Raw genomic sequence first — 21,537 nt, 5'->3', positions numbered from 1 at the left:
TGGAAGATAGCGGCGTGTGTTGTAAATGGCTTTACTAACGGTGAACGGATTTCCCAGGTACTGCCATTCCTGACAGTATCACGACAGCCTTCACACTCCAGCTTTCTCTTTGGCAGACCTTAAATGGCACAAGTTAAGTTGCGGTCTGTCAATCCTGGGCCTGGCCCACACCGGCTCGGAGATTCCCAGCCCCGCTCTGCGTCCAATCCACAGCCAGTCCTGATGCTCCTGAATAGCAACGCTGGCTTCCTTTCTTCCTTTTCTTGCTCAAGTGTCGGCTGCTGCCAATGTGGATGAGGGTAATCCTTCATTACTCGCTCGTAAATTTGTTCTCTGGGGGTTGAAGGCGCTGTGTGTGGAATTTTGCATCAGTCAGCATTTAAATCAGTTTGTGTTCGCCTGTCACCCTTATGCAAATTTACAATTTTCAGTGCTATTTAATTGTAAACTACATTTTCTTTTTAAACCCTTCAAAGACAGTTTCAGTGTCTAATGGGGATAATACATTTCACTTTCTCCTCCCAAACCCAAGACGTACCTGAGTCTATCAGACTGATATTGTGCATGACAAGCGTCGGCTCCGTGAGCACAGTTTAGTGCATTTTTTTTGTTTTATTTTGCGAGACCACGGGTCAGTGCAGTTAGCGGAAAGGTTTAATGGCTTCTCAGGATATGGTTTGTGGTTGTGACAGGGCTAATACCCCAACGCTACATTATATCTTATCATGGTGCAGAAGTATTCTACCATGCAATGTAAACATATTGGGCCATTATGATTTTCCGCCCACTATCTCTAGACGATATTTCGTATCACTTGTTCCTTCTCACGTTATTTCAGTCGGTCATGAGGTGGCTGCTGAAATATTTTTGTGACTCAGCTCTCTCGATGGCTCGCTTGGTAAAGCCAGCCTGTGACTAAATTTTTAAATCGAAGCTTTGCTGGACTGGGAGCCAATGTAGGTCAGCGAGCACAGGGGTGATGGATGAACAGGGTGTGGTGCGAGTTAGGACACGGGCAGTGGAGTTTTGGATGAGCTCAGGTTTACGGCGGGCGGAAGGTGGGAAGCGACTAGTTGGAACAGTTGAGTCTGGCAGTAACAAAGGCCTGGATGAAGGTTTCAGCAGCAGATGGGCCGAGGCAGGGGCGGAGACGGGCGATGTTATGAAGGTGGAAGTAAGCGATCGTGGTGATGGAGTGGCAATGGGGTTGGGCGCAGCTCGGGGTCAAATAGGACGCCAAGGTTGCAAACAGTCTGGTTCAGCTTGAGACAGTGACCAGGGAGAGCGATGGGAACATTATACTAATATTACATGTACATAATTATCCAAACTATATCGCCATTCCTTCATCACTGGCTCAAAATCCTGGAACTCCCTACTTAACAGCACTGTGGGAACATCTTCATCATGTGAACTGTAATGGTTCAAGAAGGCGGCTCACCACCATTTCTCAAGGCAAACTAGGGATGGGCAATAAATGCCAGCCTTGCCAGCAATGCCCACATCCCAACAATGAATAGTAACCATTTATGATAAACGGAGGTTCATATTAGAATGCACACAGTCAGACGGCTCAGCGCAGTTGGACTGAGTCAATTACCTGGCCATAGCAACAGGTTATAGAAGAAATAACTTTTATATCATCAGAATATCCCAAAGCGCTTCACAGCCAAGGGAAAATCAACAGCCGGCCTCTGGGAGTGTCAGCCTGGATTAGATGCTCAGAGCCCAGCACCTTCTGCCTGAGAGACGAGAGAGTGCCACCCACTGATCCAAGCTGACACCTTATTTGGAACATATTCATTGCTGCCGGCTGCATTTCCATGTACATGTTTAAAATCGAATTCGCTCTGGGGCCGCGATAATCGGTTAACTGCACGCTGATGAAATTCCACTGCCTGTCGTGGTTCAACGTGCTCGCGATCAGCTGAGGCGCATCCGAATCCGATCGCACTATGTCTTAAAGGAGCAACAACACGCCAACACTGCCTCAGGTCAGAGCCGTTCCTTTAAACCAGTGCTGCTTCCAAGGGATTGAGAGTCCCTGAGCTAACATACCACTTAAGCAAACAACCAACAACACATAAATTAGACACAACCAATTTCTTAGGTATTTCCCAAGATGCCTGTCCATTGCCACCTCCCACAGGGAGGCCAGCACAAGAGCCTACACACAGACAGTGCTATATAAAATAGTCAATCATCCAGTAATTGACTGCAAACAAACAACCTTGTGATACATTGCTCACAGCATCTGGTATCATGTATTTGCGTAACATTGTAAAGATTCTATTCTGATAGTGCTGTTGCTTGGTGGGGTATGATTCCAGGGCCTCACCCAAGTGGCTATTCTTCCTGTGTGAAAAGACAGTAAGTTCCCAGAAGGCTGCTGGGACCCCAGGAACTGCACTCCAGCAGGAGTCGGGGCCTTGAGGAGAAAGACAGACTCCAGCAGGAGTCAGGGCCTTGAGGAGAGGAGAAAACTGGGAGATAACATTTAAAAATGAGAATGAAAAACAGAGCAGCCAATTAATGTCAAGGATTGTCAATTACTGTACATAACTTGCAGTTAAGTGACAGAGCCAATCACTTTATGGTAACTCCAATATGAAGAGCAGGCTGATGCGCCGATCCACATCACTGCAGTGCTTGAATCTGTGAAGAACCCAAGTGTTCCCCCCGAGTGATCTAAGACACAAGATCGAGCACTGAGAAAGACTTGCTAAATTCAACAGTTGTGTTGTGCTCAAGCTCACTGGTGGGAAATGGCCATAAAATGGTTTATTGTAAGTTTACAATTGTACCCAGCATCACTGCTGGTCTTACAAAGCTATCAGTTACAAAGTTCCTCATGGACAGCCATCTCAAGGTCCTGTCACTAAGTGTTGTTACTGTAAGAGATAGCCCGTTATTTCAAACCCCACACTGGAGCATACTCACGGTTACATACAGGAGGGAGTTGATTGGACAGGAGCACGGGTCTGAGGCTTGGACCCACAGATCAGCATGCGCCATTCTCGATGTTCAACATTTTCTGTCACTAGATTTTAATTAGTGGAGAATCCGCTCTCCATCTGATCCTCCACATCAAATGACGCCCTGCACTGTGTTGTCCAGCTGATATCCCCCTAACTGGTTAGAACAATAACCTCATACCTTTCAGGTAAGTCTCTGTGTACCTCACCTGTTGTGCCAAGGTGCGTTGGCATGTCGCAGTAATGTGGACACCACAACAGAACAAGAAGCACAGCAGCCTGTGGCCACAATTACTCAAATCTTGAAAGGTTCACCGTTAATGCGAAATAAATCATTAAGTAAATACGCTCTCGAAGTAGGAAATTATGAGACACTTTAGGACAGGAAAAAACTATTAAGTCCAACAAGCCCCTCTGCTTTTGATAAATCACACCCACCTGCACACCGCAATCCCTCAATCTTCTGCAAAAACACATTTGATTGCCTCTGAAACCGATTTATATTGATCACTTTGCATGGAACTGTGAATTTATGAATGGAAATGAATGGAGGCCAGTCAGCCCATTGTACCTGTGCTGGATTCCCTGGAACTTATTCCTCAAGTCTAGAGTCATTGGGCTCAGGACGTTCTGCTTAATTTCTAACCTCTGCCCCCTGGTATTTGAACCCTTAAATGCTGAAGAATTTGCTCAAGCCAGCTTTGCTAATTCCCTTCTTCATCTTAGAAACTCCGATTCAATCAGCTCACAGTATCCTTGTTTGCAGAGAGCACAAATCCAACTTCTGAACCTTCCCTCATAATTTCAATTCCTGATATCAGGACTCACCACCATCGTTGCTCGAAACCATTACACTCGACACTATCAGATTTACTGCACAATTATACAAGCAGTAATAAGGACACAGTCAAGGATTGGTGAACAATTGGAGTTCTTCACTCCAGCAGAATAAGTCTTGTGCAGGCCAGTAGAAGGAGGGCCCAGTTGGAGCACTCTGGTGGGGGAATCCAGAACTAAGAGACACAATATTAAAATTAGGCCGTTCAGGAGTGAAATCAGGAAACACTTCCTCGCACAAAGGGTAGCAGAAATCTGGAACTCGCTCCCCCACAAGGCTGTGGATGCTGCCAATTAAAGGATCAGATCGCTAGATGTTTGTTAGGTTAGGGTATGGGAAAGAAAGAATGAAAGAACTTGCAATTAACGGTCTTTAACATGCCTGGTCAAAAGATCATGGGGGGGGTGGCTGGCTGTAATTTTCTGAGAAGAGCTTCCACAGGGGAATGGCTTGGCACTGGGCCGGGCATGCAGAAAATTGGTTCTGAACTTTGTCTGAAATTCAGATCACGAGAGAGCAATGTGTGTGCATTGCTGCAGTATTGCAGCACATTGGGCAGATCTACCATCCTGCTGTACCAGTTCAATGGGAAGGACTGGCCAAAAAATGCACCCAGTCACCTGTTCAATGCAATTATGTACTGCACATGGGCTTGAAGAAGAATGGTAGGGCTTGCATTTATATAGCATCACAGGACGTCCCAAAGCATTTACAGCCAATGAAATACTTATTGAAGTGTAATCACTGTTGTAATGTGGGAAACGCGACAGCTAATTTGAGCACAGCAAGCTCCCTCAAACGGCAATGGGTGAATGACCAGATAATCTGCTTATCGCGATGTTGTTTGAGGGATAAGCATTGGCCAGGTCAGTATCAAGGGATATGGGGCAAAGGCAGGCAAGGGGAGCTGAGGTACAGACCAACCATGATCTGATTGAATGGCGGAACAAGCTCGAGGGGCTGAATGGCCCACTCCTGTTCCTATGAGTGAAGAATGGCCACTTGGATGAGGTGCTGGAGGAGGTGTCGCATCTGTGAAACTGAACTCAACGCGAGTCAGGATTCTAGCGGGGAGCAGCTCAGGTCCTGAACAGTTAATTTATGAGCCTGACAATATCACAAGAATTTGCTTTTCTCAACGGTAATAATTCACAAGAAAACAAAGAATGAAGACCAGCTGTATCCGAATTTAACACACATAGAGAGAAATCTGTTCCTTATTTACCTATAATTACTTTAATGGTTTTAGGGCAAATTGGCTCCTGGGGTAATCAAATTCTGTGTAACAGGTCTGAATAATGTAAGTACAAGGTTTGTGCATGAGCTGGGATTCTAAAGGCTTGTCCCTTCACCCCCGTCCCACCCCCACCCCGCAACAAGGCGAGTACTGAACGGAGATTTCAGTAACTCTACCCCAATAGATCCCAGGCCCATTTCACCAAGGAAATCCACCGACAACTCTTTCCGAGGTCATTAATGTCGGCATTAATCGGCCCACTGTATGGTTGACTGACCAATTGCCATTGGGTAAGGTGGGAGGTCATCGAAGGGAGCCCACGAGTGTACCATACGGCGGCTGTGATTACAGGCAATGTCCCCCCTAAGGTGCACCATGAGCCCCCTGGGCAGGCTGCTCACTAGTGCTGCCACTGGAGAGGTACGGCGCATGCTAAAGGAACGTGCAGGGGGAAAAAAATCAGGGAACAATGATTACAGGGCAGGACATTGCTTCATTATGACCAGGTCGATAAAGCACAATTTTGTGATGAACTACTTGGATGGGAGCACCATTGGATTCCAGCTGGTGTCAACGTTCCCATCATTCTGCTGGCGCCATGCACCCTCACTGACCTTCGGTGACCTCACTGCGTCAAATGACAACTCCAATCAGAAATGGCAGAAAGCTGTCAGCTGTAATTCCACCTCTGAGCTTCTTCGTTCTATTGGACGGGGGTTGGCAGATTGCTTATTTTGCTCCCACCTCCTCCATCATCTTCCCCAGCCGGGAGACCAAGCCAGGGGCTTCTGCCAATGCTAGTCTACAGCCAGTCACTAATAGGTGAGTGAGAGCAGACTCCCCTTAGGCTCAGTGGGCAGCACTCTTACTTCTCAGTCAGAAGGTTGTGGGATCAAGCCCCACTCCAGAGACTTGAGCCCATAATCCAAGGCAACATTCCCTGGGCAGTACTGAGGGAATGCTGCACTGTTGAAGGTACTGTCTTTCAGATGAGAAACTAAACCGAGGCCCTATCTGCCATTTTAGGTGGACATAAAAGATCCCTCGGGTACTATTTTGAAGATGGGGAGTTCTCCAATGTGTCTGATTCTAGGCAGCACACTTCAGGAAGAATGTGAAGGCTTTGGAGAGGGTATAGATTTACTAGAATGGTTCCAGGGATGAGGGATTACAGTTACGTGGATAGACTAGAGAAGCTGGGGTTGTTCTCCTTGGAGCAGAGAAGGCTAAGAGAAGATATGATAGAGGTGTTTAAAATCATGAAGGGTTTAAATAGAGTAATTAAAGAGAAACGGTTTCCAATGGTTGAAGGGCCGCTAACCAGAGGGCACAGATTTAAGGCGATTGGCTAAAGAACCAGAGACAACGTGAGGGGTGCTTTTTTATGGGACGCGTGGTTAGGATTTGGAAGGCACTGCCTGATAGGGCGGTGGAAACAGATTCAGTATCAGCCTTCAAAAGGGAATTGGATGAATACTAGAAGGAGAAAAAATTGCAGGCTATGGGGAAATAGTGGGGGAATGGGACTAAAGGGATCGCTCTTCGAATAGAGCCGGTGCAGACTCGATGGGCCGAATGGCCTCCTTCTGTGCTGTACTATTCTATGATTCTATGATATTGTCCTGGCCAATATTTATCCTTAAACCATCATCACTAAAACAGATTATCTGGTCATTATCTCATTGCTCACATGGTGCCGTTCACAACCTCAGGATGTCCCAAAGCACTTTACAGCCAATTAAGTACTTTTGAAGCGTAGTCACTATTATAGTGTAGGATACACGGCTGCCAATTTGTGCACAGTAAGGTCCCACACACAGTAATGATAAATGACCAGATGTGGGTTTATAGTCTGTTGTTTAGTGCTGCTGGTTGAGGGATAAATACATCTGGCCAGGAGACCGGGTAGAAATAGTTCTTCGAAATAGTTGCATGAGATCTTTTACGTCCACCTGAGAGGGCAGGCGGGGTCTCATTTTAACTTCTCATCCAAAAAAACAGCACCTCCGACAGTGCAGCACACCCACAGTACTGCACTGGAGTGTCAGCCGAGACATTGTGCCCACGTCTCTGGAGTGGGACTTGAACACAGAACCACAACCTTCCCAACCAGAGGCAAGCGTGCTACCCACTGAGCCACAGCTGACCTAGACTGCCAGCCAACTCTGTGCAGGCATGGGGCTCAACCAAGGAAACCTTGCAGGTCAGCGACAGATGCACAGGCTGTGGCTGATCCGAGCAAGCGGCAGCCAGCCTTGGCTGGAACAAGCTCGCACAGACTGCAGCACATTTGCAGTTGGTCTTTGGGGAGTGACCACTCCTTTGACCGCAGTAATCAGAGCTGATTACTTGGACTGTCAGTCAGAATGCCTCTGATCACCGCTCATTAGACTCACAAACGAAGGCAATGCCTCAAAGTTAATCACTTTTGCCCAGAAGTATTTGGCTCGTAATAGCAAATTCTATGAGCCCGGCTGAAAGAATAATTCAGGAGCTGAATTGTGTGGAGTTAGGGTCAGAGGTTAATATCAGTCAAGGGGATGGCAGTAAATGGGAGGGGATTACTGGGGACCAATCCTGTAAGGTAGGCACGCTGAGGGCATGATTCAGGCCTCGGAGAGAGAGAGCTGTTGAAGAATTTGATGCGAGGAAAATGCACTGCCTTTACTTAAAGGGCCACTACCCATCAAGCAAACGTGTTCGAAAACCTTTATTTAAGGTCAATTTGAAGACACAAGGTTGCGTGGAACTGCAGCGTCACAGTTAAAGGGCCATTTCATCCCTTTGCTTTCCGTCCCAGAGAAAAAAAAAGCAGAAATGTTCGGCAAAAAGGCTGTGGCCCTTAAACGCGAGGCTCAGGTGCAAAGGTGACCCGCCGGCCCGGCCCGGCCCAAGTCGCGGATCTGGTTTGTCCGTCTGCAAGGGTGGTTCCGGCACAAGCGACGGCGGGACGAGCCCCGAGCAAACGGCTGACTCACCGAAGGTTAACAAATGAACTCGTAGTTAAACACCTGGAACAGCAACAGCAGTCGCTGACAGGCTCAACTGTGGAGCAGGCTGCCCATAACCAAAGCAAGCTGTGGGCAGGAGGGAGGTCAGAGGAAAGAAACCTGTATTTGATGGTGCTCAGTGCCGTGTACGTGCTGCCGGTGCCAACACCAAAGTTGCCGGAGCTGAGTTGTGTGGAGTTAGGGCCAGAGGTTAATAGGAAGTTATGTTATGGTTATATAAAGCGCTGGTTAGACCCTGTCTGGTGTACTGCGTTCAGTTCCGAATGACTCGACAATGCTCACATCTGAATAATGACCTTTCTGGAAAGCTACTGAGTGGCAACCAGTGCCTGTGGTACCACAACAACAACTTGCATTTATACAGCACCTGTAACGTCCCAAGCCGCTTCACAGTAGCATTATCAAACAAAATTTGACACGGAGTCACATAAGAAGTTGGAAGAAATGCTTGGAAGAACTGCGACATACGGAATGGATTCCTTATCGAGGAGCTCACAGTACAACCTGAAGGATCAAACCTTCCTCGCAAACAGTGGACAACCATCAACCGTCGCAGAACCGGTCATGGTCGATGCTGCCAACTTCTCCATAGATAGAAGATTAAAGCATCCCCATCATGTGACTGTGGAGCTCCTAATCAGACCCTGGAACACATCATTGAGCATTGCCCTCAGAGGCAGCCTGCAAGATATCCACGTTGTTACACCAGAAGCTTTGGCCCTGGATATCCAACTTCGATATTGACATTCGATTTGCTTTGCTACCATACTAAAGAAGATAAGGAGTTATTTGGGCAGGTGACCAAAAGCTTGGTCTAAGAGGTAGATTTTAAGGTGTGTCTTAAAGGAGGGCAGAGAGGTGGAGAGGTTTAGGGAGGGAATTCCAGAGCTTAGGGTCAAGGCAGCTGAAGGCACGCCCACCAAAGTTGGCGCGATTAAAATCGGGAAGATGCAAGAGGCCAGAATTAGAGGAGCGCAGAGGTCTCGGGGGAATCAATGTCTTCAGGGATGGACTGGGGCGAAGGCAAGAAAATGAGTGCAGAATTTGGCAACAAAAAAAACTCTCTAATCTTAGATTACTGGGGACTGGGCGGACACAAGTTTGTGTGAGTGTGTGTGAACGTGATTGAGTGTGTGTGAGTGTGAGTGAGTGTGAGCGTGATTGTGTGAGCGTGAGTGTGTGAGCGCGATTGAGTGTCAGTGTGAGTGAGCGCGAGTGTGTGTGAATGTGAGTGTGTGTGAAGGTGAGTGTGTGTGAGTGTGATTGAATGTGAGTGAGTGTGAGTGTGATTGAGTGTATGTGTGAATGTGAGTGTGTGCAAGTGAGTGTTAATGTGTGCGAGTGTGAGCGTGAGTGTGAGTGTGATTGAGTGTGAGTATGAGTGTGTGTGAGCGTGTGTGTGTATGTGTGCAAGTGAGTGTGAGCGTGTGCAAGTGAGTGTGAGTGTGTGTGAATGTGAGTGTGTGCACGCACATTTGTTTGAACATTTTCATGTCTAAGGCAGGTCAAATGGAGGAGGTGAAGGACTCTCTCTGACTGGCCATTGGAAAATGCCGAGTAGAAACGGGACAGTAAGCTGCGGCAGGATGCACCAGCCCCACTTACACTGCTGCAGCTGATACACAGCTGGTCCCAGCTCTGCAGGTTACATTTCCACTTGGTGAAAGGTATAATTTAACAAACAGTCTGGTCAATCGGAGCAGGTTTTTCAAAAGAGAATTCCTATCAGAATCACTACCTTTCTGCAGTGGATCCCACCATGAACTTTGTAAAGCTCAAACCAAATCAATCATCTACAACTGAGTCACTGCCCGATTACACCGGCACGAACAAGCATTGTCAGCGGCAGACATTGTGACTGTTGGAGGTGGGGTCCACTATATCTGCGTCTGGTATAAGTGCAGCCCACTGCATCTCGATGGCCCCAAACAAGCACAACCCCAACTAAAGCTGAAGGAAGCAAAGAGAACTAGAGATTCAAATCTGAACAATGATCCTTTTCAGATCTTGAAATCTCTTCAAAGCAGCCTTTAGCATTTGAGATTAGTTCCCTCAGAATCTTCTTTTACAAACATGGGTAATTAGGGAAGGCTTTCGGATGTGGGAGAAAATTCAATACAATAGCGCAACTAAAGAGATTTGCTAACACTGGGAGAAGCCTCTGGTTTGTCAACATTTATCAACATTGTGTCCACTTCTGTAGATGGGAGCAGGAAGTTACAAAAGAACAGAAAGATTAAGTGGGTGGGCAAAACTGGGGCAGGCGGAGTTCAATGTGGGGGAAGTGTGAGGTCATCTACGTTGGATCCAAGAAAGAAAAATCTCGGAGTATTTTCTTAAGGGCGAGAGACGAGGAACTGTGGAGCAGCAGAGGGATTTTGGTGTCCAGCTACACAAATCACTAAAAACTAATGCAAAGGTACAAAAAAGTAATCAAAAAGGCTAATGTAATGTTAGCATTCATCTCATGGGTACTGGATCACAAAGGGGTTGAAGTTATGCTGCAATTGTCTAGCACCTTGGTCAGACGCCATGTGGAGCACCACACTGAGTTTTGAACACCACAGCTCAGGAAGGAAATATTGGTCTCGGAGGGAGTGTAGCGCACATTCACCAGAACGATACTGGGGATAAAGCGGTTAAATTCTGAGAACAGATTGCATAAACCTGGCATGTATTCCCTTGAAATTGGAAGGTTGAGGGGCGATCTAATTGAGGTGCTTAAAATGATAAGATTCGATAAAGTAGACAGAGAGAAACTATTTCCTCTGGTGGAGGAATCCAGTACAAGGGGGCACAATCTTAAAATTAAAGCCAGACCATTCAGGAATTAAATCAGAAAGCACTTTTCTGCACCGAGGATAGTGCGATATAGAACTCACTCCCAAAAGACTGTGAATGCTGGATCAATTGGAGCTTTTAAGAAAGAGATCGGTAGATTTTTATTAGTTAGGGATAGAAAGGGAGATGGATCGGTGGGGAGGGGGGAGATAAATGGACTTAAAGTACAGATCAGCCATGATCGAACTGAATGGCAGAACAGGCTCGAGGGGCTGAATGGCTGACTCCAGTTCCTATGCCTGTTTTTCTTGCCAAAATTTCTGATTCCAAATGAATATGTCAGCTGTGGCTCAGTTGGTAGCACCCTCGTCTCTGAGTCAGTAAGGTCATGGGTTCAAGTCCCACTCCAGAGACTAAAGCACAAAAATCTAAGCTGATGCTCCACTGCAGTACTGAGGGAGCACTGCACTGTTGGAGGTGCTGTCTTTTGGATGAGACGTTAAACCTGTCTGCCCTCTCAGGTGGACGTAACAGATCCCGTGGAACTATTTTGAAGAAGCGCAGGGGAGTTTTCCCAAGTGTTCTGGACCAATATTGATCTCATAACCAACATCATTAAGACAGATTATCGGGTCATTATCACATTATTGTTTGTGGGAGCTTGCTGTGCGCAAATTGGCTGCCGCGTTTCTTACATTGCAACAGTGACTACACTTCAAAAAGTTCTTCATTGGCTGTAAAGTGCTTTGGGACGTTCGGTGGTCGTGAAAGGTGCTATATAAATGCAAGCCTTTCTTTTTTCTTTCTTTATGAGGACCAAACACGGATAACTACCTCACTGGGCTAGACATGAAAGCAATTAAAGGCCATCCTGCCCACAATTTACCAGGCATCTATCCTCCATTGTATCAGGAATGTTTGGGAATGTCACCAAACATATTTGTGACTCAATGGAATCTTCACAAAGTGCAATATCCTAAAACTCCATGGTGCTGATTATATTGGACTCATTTACAGCCACTGTTTCAGATGTCCCTGCGTTTCTCTGTCTCCCCAAAGGTTTATGTGTAGGAATTCAAGAGGACAACGTGTAATAGCTTTAGAGAAGAGGTGAGTATTAACATTTCAAAAGTTGGTGGTGTTCCAACATGTTCAAATTTACCTGCAGGGGAGATGGAGGGAGATAGTTTTTCGGAACGGATGGCTAACGGGCCAATAATGATCGAACGAGGTCAAAGCAACTTTAGGGCCATGGGGTAAAGGGAGGGAAGAAGATATGATTGGCAGCAACATGTTGGAGGAACATATGCAATCTCCTTGCTTACTCATTGTTACCGCGGTGATGGACTTTAGAGGACCAACCTTGTGGAAAACCATCTTTGGAGAGGAACATCTCATTTGCAACTTTCAGGCCATCTTTTTGGGGGTGATAGTTACAGTGGACAGGCAGTGGGAAGGTCCTTTCTCCCACTCTTGCTCGCTATCTCTGGAGGGTATGTGCTATTGCCAAGCTCGAGGGTGTGTGCTTCGCCATGGTTTAGCAATGTGTTGCTTTCTATATAACAACAACAACAACTTGTATTTATATAGCACCTTTAATATAGTGAAGCATCCCAAGGCGCTTCACAGGAGTATTATGAGGCAAAAAATTTGACACCGATCCACATAAGGAGAAATTAGGGCAGGTGACCAAAAGCTTGGTCAAAGAGGTAGGTTTTAAGGAGCGTCTTAAAGGAGGATAGAGAGGCGGAGAGGTTTAGGCAGGGAGTTCCATAGCTTAGGGCCTAGGCAACAGAAGGCACAGCCACCAATGGTTGAGCAATTATAATCAGGGATGCTCAAGAGGGCAGAATTTGAGGAGTGCAGACATCTTGGAGGTGTGTGGGGCTGGAGGAGATTACAGAGATAGGGAGGAGCGAGGCCATGGAGAGATTTGAAAACAAGGATGAGATTTGAAATCAAGGTGTTGCTTAACCAGGAGCCAATGTAGGTCGGCGAGCACAGGGGTGATGGGTGAGCGGGACTTGGTGCGAGTTAGAACATGGGCAGCCGAGTTTTGGATCACCTCTAGTTTACGTAGGGTAGAATGTGGGAGACCAGCCAGGAGCGTAATGCCTGTCAGTGAACATGTTTATTTGATTCAAGTTGCTTAGCATAATTATATAAAGTGGAGCCTGCTGAACTAGGCCAGATGGTGTGTACTTTTGGGAACAGCTTCCAAGACACTATAGCAATCACGCTGATCTCCAGTTGAGCAAGTACCTTGGCTAAGTAATAACCAACATTCTCCTGTGTCTTAATAAACCTGGCCCGACCGTCCACCCCCTTTCCTGCAGTGCTGACTTTTCTGGGATGCAATGCCAAGGCCCCTCTCTAACCCACGTGCCCATTCTCTGTGTGTGAACCTAGGCATTGCGTGTCAGCTGGTTTTGATTCACCCCCCCTCAAATCCGCCATCATCACCTCTCCTCAAAAAAAACCCCTTGACCCTTCCGTCCATGCAAGCTACCGCCACATCTACAACCTCCCTTTCCTCTCGAAAGTCCTTGAATGCGTTGTCGCCTCCCAAATCCGTCGCCATCTTTCCCGCAATTCCATGTTTAAATCCCTCCAATCCGGTTTCCGCCCCTGCCACAGTACAGAAACGGCTCCCATCAAAGTCACGAATGACATCTTTTGTGACTGTGACAAAGGCAAACTATCCCTCCTCGTCCTTCTTGACTTGTCTGTAGCCTTTCACACGGTTGACCTCCTCCATTCTCCTCCACCGTCTCTCCATCGTCCAGCTGGGTGGGACAGCAACTCACCTGGTTCCATTCTTATCTATCTAATCGTAGCCAAAAAGTCACCTGCAACGCCTTCTCTTCCTGCCCCCGCATCGTGACCTCTGGTGTCCCCCAAGGATCTATCCTTGACCCCCTCCTATTTCTCATCTGCATGTTGCCCCTTGGCGACATCATCCGAAAACACGGAGTTTGTTTCCACATGTGCGCTGATGACACCCAGCTCTACCTCACCACCACCTCTCTCGACCCCTCCACGGTCTCTAAATTGTCAGACTGCTTGTCCGACATCCAGTCCTGGATGAGCAGAAATTTTCTCCAATTAAAATATTGGGAAGACCGAAGCCATTGTTATCGGTCCTGGCCACTGACTCCATCCCACTCCCTAACATCTGTCTGAGGCCGAACCAGACTGTTCGCAACTTTAGTGTCATATTTGACCCTGAAATGAGCTTTTGACCACATATCAGGACTTTCCATCCAGATCTTCCCCTCCATGCTCATTATTCGAATGGTGCAGAACTTCCAAGATTTCCGTCCTTCAGGTTAACTCTTTCTCTGCTGTTCTGGTTGTTGTGCTCTCTCAGAGACACGGAAATTCATTTTTAAAGAGCGTCAATTGCAAACCTCCATTTAAAACACAGAAGGAAATAATTGTACAAGATTTCAAATGTCAAGTTCCACTTGCCAAATCTGCTCTGGTGTCAGCAGGTCTACAAGAGGTCAAGAGAAGCGCATGGTAACACCACCTATAACGTGTGCTTGGCTGCTGTTCCTCTCCGTGCTCCCCCTGCCCCCAACCCCCTTATTTATTTGTGAATTAAAACCCCACTGTATATGTACGAGGCACGCCTAGAGCAGATCCGAGATAGGATCGCAAACAGAATGAGAGCACGTACAACGTCAGCTGAGCCAGAGCTCGATCGCACCGACAGCGTCACAGTAACATCCACAGAGGCATAGGGTGGGGCAGGGGCAGGGGCAGGAGAGGCAGGACTGGGGTTAGCAACTCTGCTTGGTCGTATTCATGGAGGTTTCATCACATGACCTCCCACCTCCAACCGCCTCCAGGCGACGCACCATCTCCCCACGGCCAACGAGAAAGCGAACATGGTCTTAGTTACCGGAATGGATGAGTCCTGATTGCCAATATTTTTATAACTAATAAGCAAAAGTGTTTGGAGAAAATGCAGCATTTTTTTTTTAATGCACCAATGATTTTTCACCTCGCTCGCTCACAGCAGTGCCCAGGAGATTAATCTTTAATTCCCGGATACTCCGGGACAGTCCGGGAGGGATGGCGACCACTAGGCAGCACGGTGTTCGGGATCACCCTGAGCAGTTATTTGAAAGAAGAAGTGACTGTGGTCGGGTTGAAGATCAGAGACAGTTTGGTATTGTTTTGATACGTGTGTCCTTAGGAACACAGCTGCCGATAACTACTGGCCCGGGGGGGGGGGGGTCCACTGTAAGCTCTACACACGTTAAGGATCGGCAACATGCAATTGCCCAGACCACACGGGCCCAGCTGTGTGTCGCCATATGTGAAAAGCGTTCATATCTTGCAATATCCAGCCAAAAACCACTGTGGAACAGGAGACCTGGCTGTTTGATTAAAGCCTTTTACCTACCCTGAGAAGGCACAAACAACATCCTCGCAGTTATGCAATCATACCTCAACCGAGCAGTTACGTCAAAAGCCCGCTGTTAAGTTTCTGTCTGTTTTTCTCCCCTTGGGTTATTTTCCCCTCCTCTCACAAAGTTTTTCATAGCTGTGACTGGACAGCAATCAGAAGCAGAAACCCTGACTGATTTCCCCACCCCCCCCCCCCTCCTCCTTGGCTGTGTCAGCCATGGCTCAGTGGGTAGCACCCTTGCCTTGGAGTCAGAAGGTTGGGGGTTCAAGTCCCACACCAGAGGCTTGAGTGCAAAAATCTAGGCTGACACGCCCAGTGCAGTACTGAGGGAGTGCTGCACTGTCAGAGGTGCTGTCTTTCGGTTGAGATGTTAAACTGAGGCCTCGTCTGCTCTCTCAAGTGGATGTAAAAGATTCCATGGCACTGCTTCAAAGAAGAGCAGGGGAGTTCTCCCTAGTGTCCTGGCCAATATTTATCCCTCAATTAACATCACTAAAACAGATGATCTAGTCATTATCACATTGCTGTTTGTGGGAGCCTGCTGTGTGCAAATTGGCTGCTGCTGTTCCCACATTACAACAGTGACTACTCTCCAAAAGTACTTCATTGGCTGTAAAGCACTTTGGGACACCCAATGGTTGTGAAAGGCGCTGTATAAATGCAAGTCTTTATTTTTCTCTTCCTAGCCCTGCTGTGAATGGAGGTATCACCCCCTGACTATTGCAACCTTCCAGGATAATCCTGAATGCTCTGGGAATTAAAGATAAATTTCTTGGAATTGGCAAGCGAGCAAACCCACTGGGAGAAAAATCACTGGGACGCCCAAAAAAAGTGTTTTTTAATTTTCTTTGAAAACTTTTATTTATTAATTATAAAAAATATTGGCAATGGTGGGGAAATAAAGGCTGGTTGTCCCAGCTGGGCGGTTGGAGACGGCTGGTCATGTGACAAAACGCCAGGGATACGTCCAACCAGAGTTGCCGACACTACCTCTGTCTATTAACCACCGAGCGACTGGGGCTGCTCCACTTAGGGCAATAGAATGATACACCACAGAAGGAGGCCATTCGGCCCATCATGCCCGTGCCAGCTCTTTGAAGGAGATAACTAATTAGTCCCATTCCCCTGCTCTTTCCCGATAGCCCTAGACATTTTCCCCCTTCAAGTATTTATCCTTTTGGAAGTTAGTATTGAATCCGTTTCCACCGCCCTTTCAGGCCGTGAATTCCAGATCAGAACAACTCGCTGCGTAAATTCTTTCCCCTCATGTCACCTCTGCTTATTTTGCCAATGACCTTAAACCTGTGTCCTCTGGTTACTGACCCTTTTGCCACTGGAAATAGTTTCTCCTTATTTAATCTATCAAAACCCTTCAAGACTTTGAACGCCTCTATCAAATCTCCACTTAACCTTCTCTGCTCTAAGGGGAACCACCCCAGTTTCTCCAGTCTATTCACAGAACTGAAATCCCTCATCCCTGGTACTCTTCCAGTAAAGCTCCTCTGCACCCTCTCCAAGGCCTTGACATCCTTTCTAAAGTGTGGTGCCCAGAATTGGACACAATACTCCAGCGGGGACCAAACCAGAGTTGTATAAAGGTTTAGCATAACTTCCCTTCTTTTGTACTGTATCCCTCTATTGGTGAAGCCAAAGATCCCAGATGCATTTCAGCCTTCTCAACTTGCCCTGCCACCTTGAAAGCTTTGTGTACGTACACCCCAGGTCTCTGTTCCTGCCCCCCCCCGTTTAAAATGCTTCCATATATCGCCTCACATTCTTCCTACCAAAATGAATCACTTGCACTTCTCTGTGTTAAATTCCATCTGCCATGTGTCTGCCCATACTACATTACGACAAATATCTCTCGCCGCTCCTGTTGTACCTGCCCACGCTCCAATCACCGACCTGGACCTTCGCCCTCCTGCACCAGCAGCGAGAGATTGTAGAGGGACGTGATCGGGGGCCCAGGAGAGGCGAGAGTTCGGGGCCCAGAAGAGGCGACGGCCCAGCTCACACTGCGATATGTGCGCGCACTAGGTCCGTGCAGCAGAGCTGGTCTCCAGTTGTCCTGGCTAATCCTTGCCACTGGACCAAGACCTAGCTCTGTCAAGCCCCGTGTGGTGGCTGGTGTGCAATGGCCACAACACGTTAAAAAAAATCCACGCACAGGCATCTTCCACCCTTCAGCATGTAGTTCGGGACCCCTTCATTGAAACACCTGTGAACTCATCTCTTTTTGGTGTGGAAGCAAGTTATCCTCGATACGAGGGACTGCCTATGATGATGATGATGATGATTACAAATATCTGCCATTGGGTAGAATTTGTAGGCATGGAGTCAGTTTGACTTTGGGCCAGAGTGTAAAACGGGCATTACCGATTCAGCCGCCTATTACATCTCTCCCAACTTTCATTTCCATTGACAGCTCAGTGCCAAGCAGAGCCGATGTTCACGCCTTGGTATAAGTCAGTTCTAAATGGTTAAGAACCCTGGAATAGCTCATCTGAAAGGCAATGTGCGAATAGCACTCAATTCTCTTGGGTCAGGACAGTTGCATCATTATTCACAGCTCCCGATGGACGACTGTGGAAAACTCGAGGAGTTGCAAACTACTGAAGGGAGAACAGGCAGGAGGAGGAGTGAGGCGGTGGTGGTATAGTTTCTTACAGACCTCTAGACAGGATCAAAGGGCATCTCAACACTTTGGCAGCCTTTGCTAAAGGCTGAAGGAGGAGAGGACAAAGGAGGGGCCGGCAAGAATCAAAGAAAAGTAAGAAAGACTTGCATTTATATAGCGCCTTTCACAACCACCGGACGTCTCAGAGCGCTTTACAGCTAATTAAGTACTTTTTGAAGTGTAGTTACTGTTGTAATGTGGGAAACTCAAGGGGCCGGTATTGCTCCGGAGGCAAGTGATGGAGCAGCCCAGCACCCGGACGACCGTTTGATGGTTGCTGACATTGAGATGGTGTCAGGTGAGGTGTTTGTGAGCAGCCTGTCAGTGGTACTGTCAGTCACTCCACGGACATCCAGCTGGTTGGCACTGCAATCGCCTGGTTCCATTCTTATCTCTCTCATCGTTGCCAGAGAATCACTTGCAACGGCTTCTCTTCCCGCCCCCACATCATTACCTCTGGTGATCCCCAAGGATCTATCCTTGGCCCCCTCCTATTTCTCATCCACATGTTGCCCCTTGGCGACATCATCTGAAAACACAGCGTCAGTTTCCACATGTACGCTGATGACACCCAGCTCTGCCTCACCACCACTTCTCTTGACTCCTCCACGGTCTCTAAATTGTCAGACTGCTTGTCCGACACCCAGTTCTGGATAAGCAGAAATTTTCTCCAATTATATATTGGGAAGCCATTGTTTTCCGTCCCCGCCACAAACTCCGCTCCCTAGCCACGGACTCCATCCCTCTCCCCAACATCTGTCTGAGGCTGAACCATACTGTTTGCAACCTTGGTGTCATATTTGAAACTGAAATGAGCTTTCGATCACATATCAGCAGCATAACTAAGACCGCCTATTTCCACCTCCATAACATCGCCCGTCTCCGCCCTTGCCTCAGCTCATCCGCTGCTGAAACCCGCATCCCTGCCTTTGTTACCTCTAGACTTGACTATTCCAACATCTCCCACATTCAACCTACGTAAGCGTGAGGTCATCCAAAACTCGGCTACCCGTGTCCTAACTCGCACCAAGTCCCGCTCACCCATCACCCCTGTGCTCGCTGACCTACATTGGCTTCCAGTTAAGCAACGCCTCTATTTCAAAATTCTCATCCTTGTTTTCAAATCCCTCCATGGCTTCGCCCCTCCCTATCTCTGGAATCTCCTCCAGCCTTACAAATCTCCGAGATATCTGCGCTGTTCTTAATACTGCCCTTTTGAGCATCCCTGATTATAATCGCTCAACCATCAGTGGCCGTGCCTTCTGTTGCCTGGGCCCTAAGCTCTGGAACTCCCTCCCTAAACCTCCCCGCCTCTCTATCTCGCTTTCCTCCTTTAAGACGCTCCTTAAAACCTATCTCTTTGACCAAGCTTTTAGTCATCTGCCCTAATTTCTCCTTATGTGGCTCGATGTCAAATGTTTTGTCTCATAATACTCCTGTGAAACGCCCTGGGATGTGTTATTATGTTACAGTCGCTATATAAATACAAACTGTTGTTGTACTCCATAAAGCTCAGAAATATGGGAGGGGTTCCCGTTGGGAAACCCACCGCCACCAATAAAGCTGGGAGAAAAAAAATAAACAGCAGAGCAAATTACCACAAAAAATCTCATGAAGGCCTAAAATTGATGGATGGACAATCATGGCTCGGGAATTTACAATCTCTCCCTTAACCTTCTTGTTTTGCCCTTTAAATGAATTTCCACCTGTAGCAGGTTGCCCAGCAACCCCTGACACCCATTATAAGTGAGGACGATTTGGGAGTGGGGTAACGGCTAAACAAAGGAGCAGGAGGCACAATGGCTTCACTCCCCCATCACTGCAATTTTATTATGAAAATCCCGCCTGTCACATCCAAGTGCGACCTGAAAAACAAGACTGAAATTTATACAGCGCCTTTTACGGCCTCAAGATGCCCCGAAGCGCTTTGCAGCCAATGAAGTATGTTTTGAACTGTGGTCACTGTTGTAATGTAGGAAATGTGGCAGCTAATTTGCACACAGCAAGATCCCATGAACCACAAAAATCCCTCCCTCTCCCCCGGAGCCAGCACTAATGAAGACAACACTCCTTCGGCATCCTTAACAGTCTCAGAGTGCAATTGCGAGGAGAATCTTGTTTCAATTTATATTAGTTCTTATGATGCGGGAAAGACTGGCAAGGCCACACTTATGCCCACCCCTCGTTGCCTCGAGAACATTAGTGTTAACCACATCGTGTGAGACTGGAGCCACGCCGCAGGGGGTTGGCAGGCCCCTGAAGGGCATCAGTAATCCCACTGGGTTTTTAACGATAATCCGGCTATTTTATCCGGTGCCAAACCACAAACCAGCAGAATTAATTCATTCGATTTCCCAACTTGCCACAGCGGGATTTGAACTCATGTCCTCAGGGGTGCGAGTCCACAAGGCTGCCGCACCTTGAGTCTGTATGCGTCGGCAGTCCTCGGGGACCGGGTGTAACTGGCTGCTATCCGCAGACCCCAGTCCCCCACCAGGAAAGCCCACGCTGGCTGGTTCTTGGCGAATGGATTTGTGATTTTTCTCCCCCCCCACTCTAATGCCCCCAACTCCCATGAAGGTGCCGACTCCTTCCTGGGGTACGCTCCCACTCCCATTAGTCAGCCTCACTCCAGTGGTCATTCTTCATGCGCGAGCCTGGGCCGCGGATATTCCACTGCGGGAGGCATCGCAGCCGCGTCTGATCCGGCTCACCGACCTGTCACGGGGAAAGAACGGCGGGAAAGGGAGCGGAGCGGGTGGCTCCCAGCACTGGCACGATGAGTCAATCGCCCCGTCCTGCGCAGTAACCTCTTTGATCTCCGCACAAAGACATTTCCCAGCAGGAAGTCTTCGGACGGTTGGAGTGGACGAGCCCCTCCCTGGGCTCCGGGGGCACTGAGGCCAATTCTAGTGCTCCTGCAGCTGAGCTCAGCTAACCGAGCAGAGACTGGGGGATTGAACCCGAGGCCCTCCGTGTCCTTTATGGATCAGTAGCTCACCAGGCGGTGCATTTACACAGCGAGCCACTGAGTTGCATAGACTCAGGAAAATGACATTAAAATTACAAGTATCACAACTTTCATTTACACAATCGTTTTAAAATACTTAACCAGATGGGAGTAGTTATGTTCTTCGTGATAATTGCCTTTCTCCTTGAAGGGAAATGCTCAGATATTTAACTAATGGTTGGATTGCTGTGCCCCCGCACAATGCGAAGAGCTTGCTTGTAGATATTAGACGTGCATACAGACATAACAGGCAGGGAAAGACCAGCTGGTCCATCAAGTCCGGCCCACACCCTATCGTGGCTGCAGTATCGTGATTCGACAAGCCCAATCCCCACCCTGCCAACCCCATCATCTCCTGCGAGAGGCAAAACAACTGATTCAAAATACCCGGGGCAAATAAGGGAAAACTAAGCCCTGGACATTTTCCCCACCGACCCCCACAGGCATTCGAAACCAGCCCAGGAGATCACACGGACCGATGCTGAACCGATCCATGTCAGAGCGACCAGAGAGCTCAGCTGTTGGTCAGTGGGTGTCACTCGCACCTCTGAGCCAGAAGGTCGTGGGCTCAAAGTCCCACTCCACAGA

The 21,537-nt window shown here is 47.8% G+C and overlaps 1 protein-coding gene across 4 annotated transcripts in view; it reads right to left on the bottom strand.

Annotated features, from left to right (window-relative positions):
* The window catches only part of LOC139228935 (multiple epidermal growth factor-like domains protein 6), a 487,750-nt gene that overhangs the window by 182,975 nt on the left and 283,238 nt on the right, over positions 1 to 21,537 (bottom strand). The gene's annotated exons all lie outside the window — the stretch shown is intronic.

This window comes from Pristiophorus japonicus, chromosome 18 (assembly GCF_044704955.1).
Source record: "Pristiophorus japonicus isolate sPriJap1 chromosome 18, sPriJap1.hap1, whole genome shotgun sequence".
In the NCBI taxonomy this organism is placed as follows: domain Eukaryota; kingdom Metazoa; phylum Chordata; class Chondrichthyes; family Pristiophoridae; genus Pristiophorus; species Pristiophorus japonicus.
The sequence above is the reverse complement of the archived record's forward strand: the minus strand, read 5'-3'. Positions and strand labels throughout refer to the sequence as shown.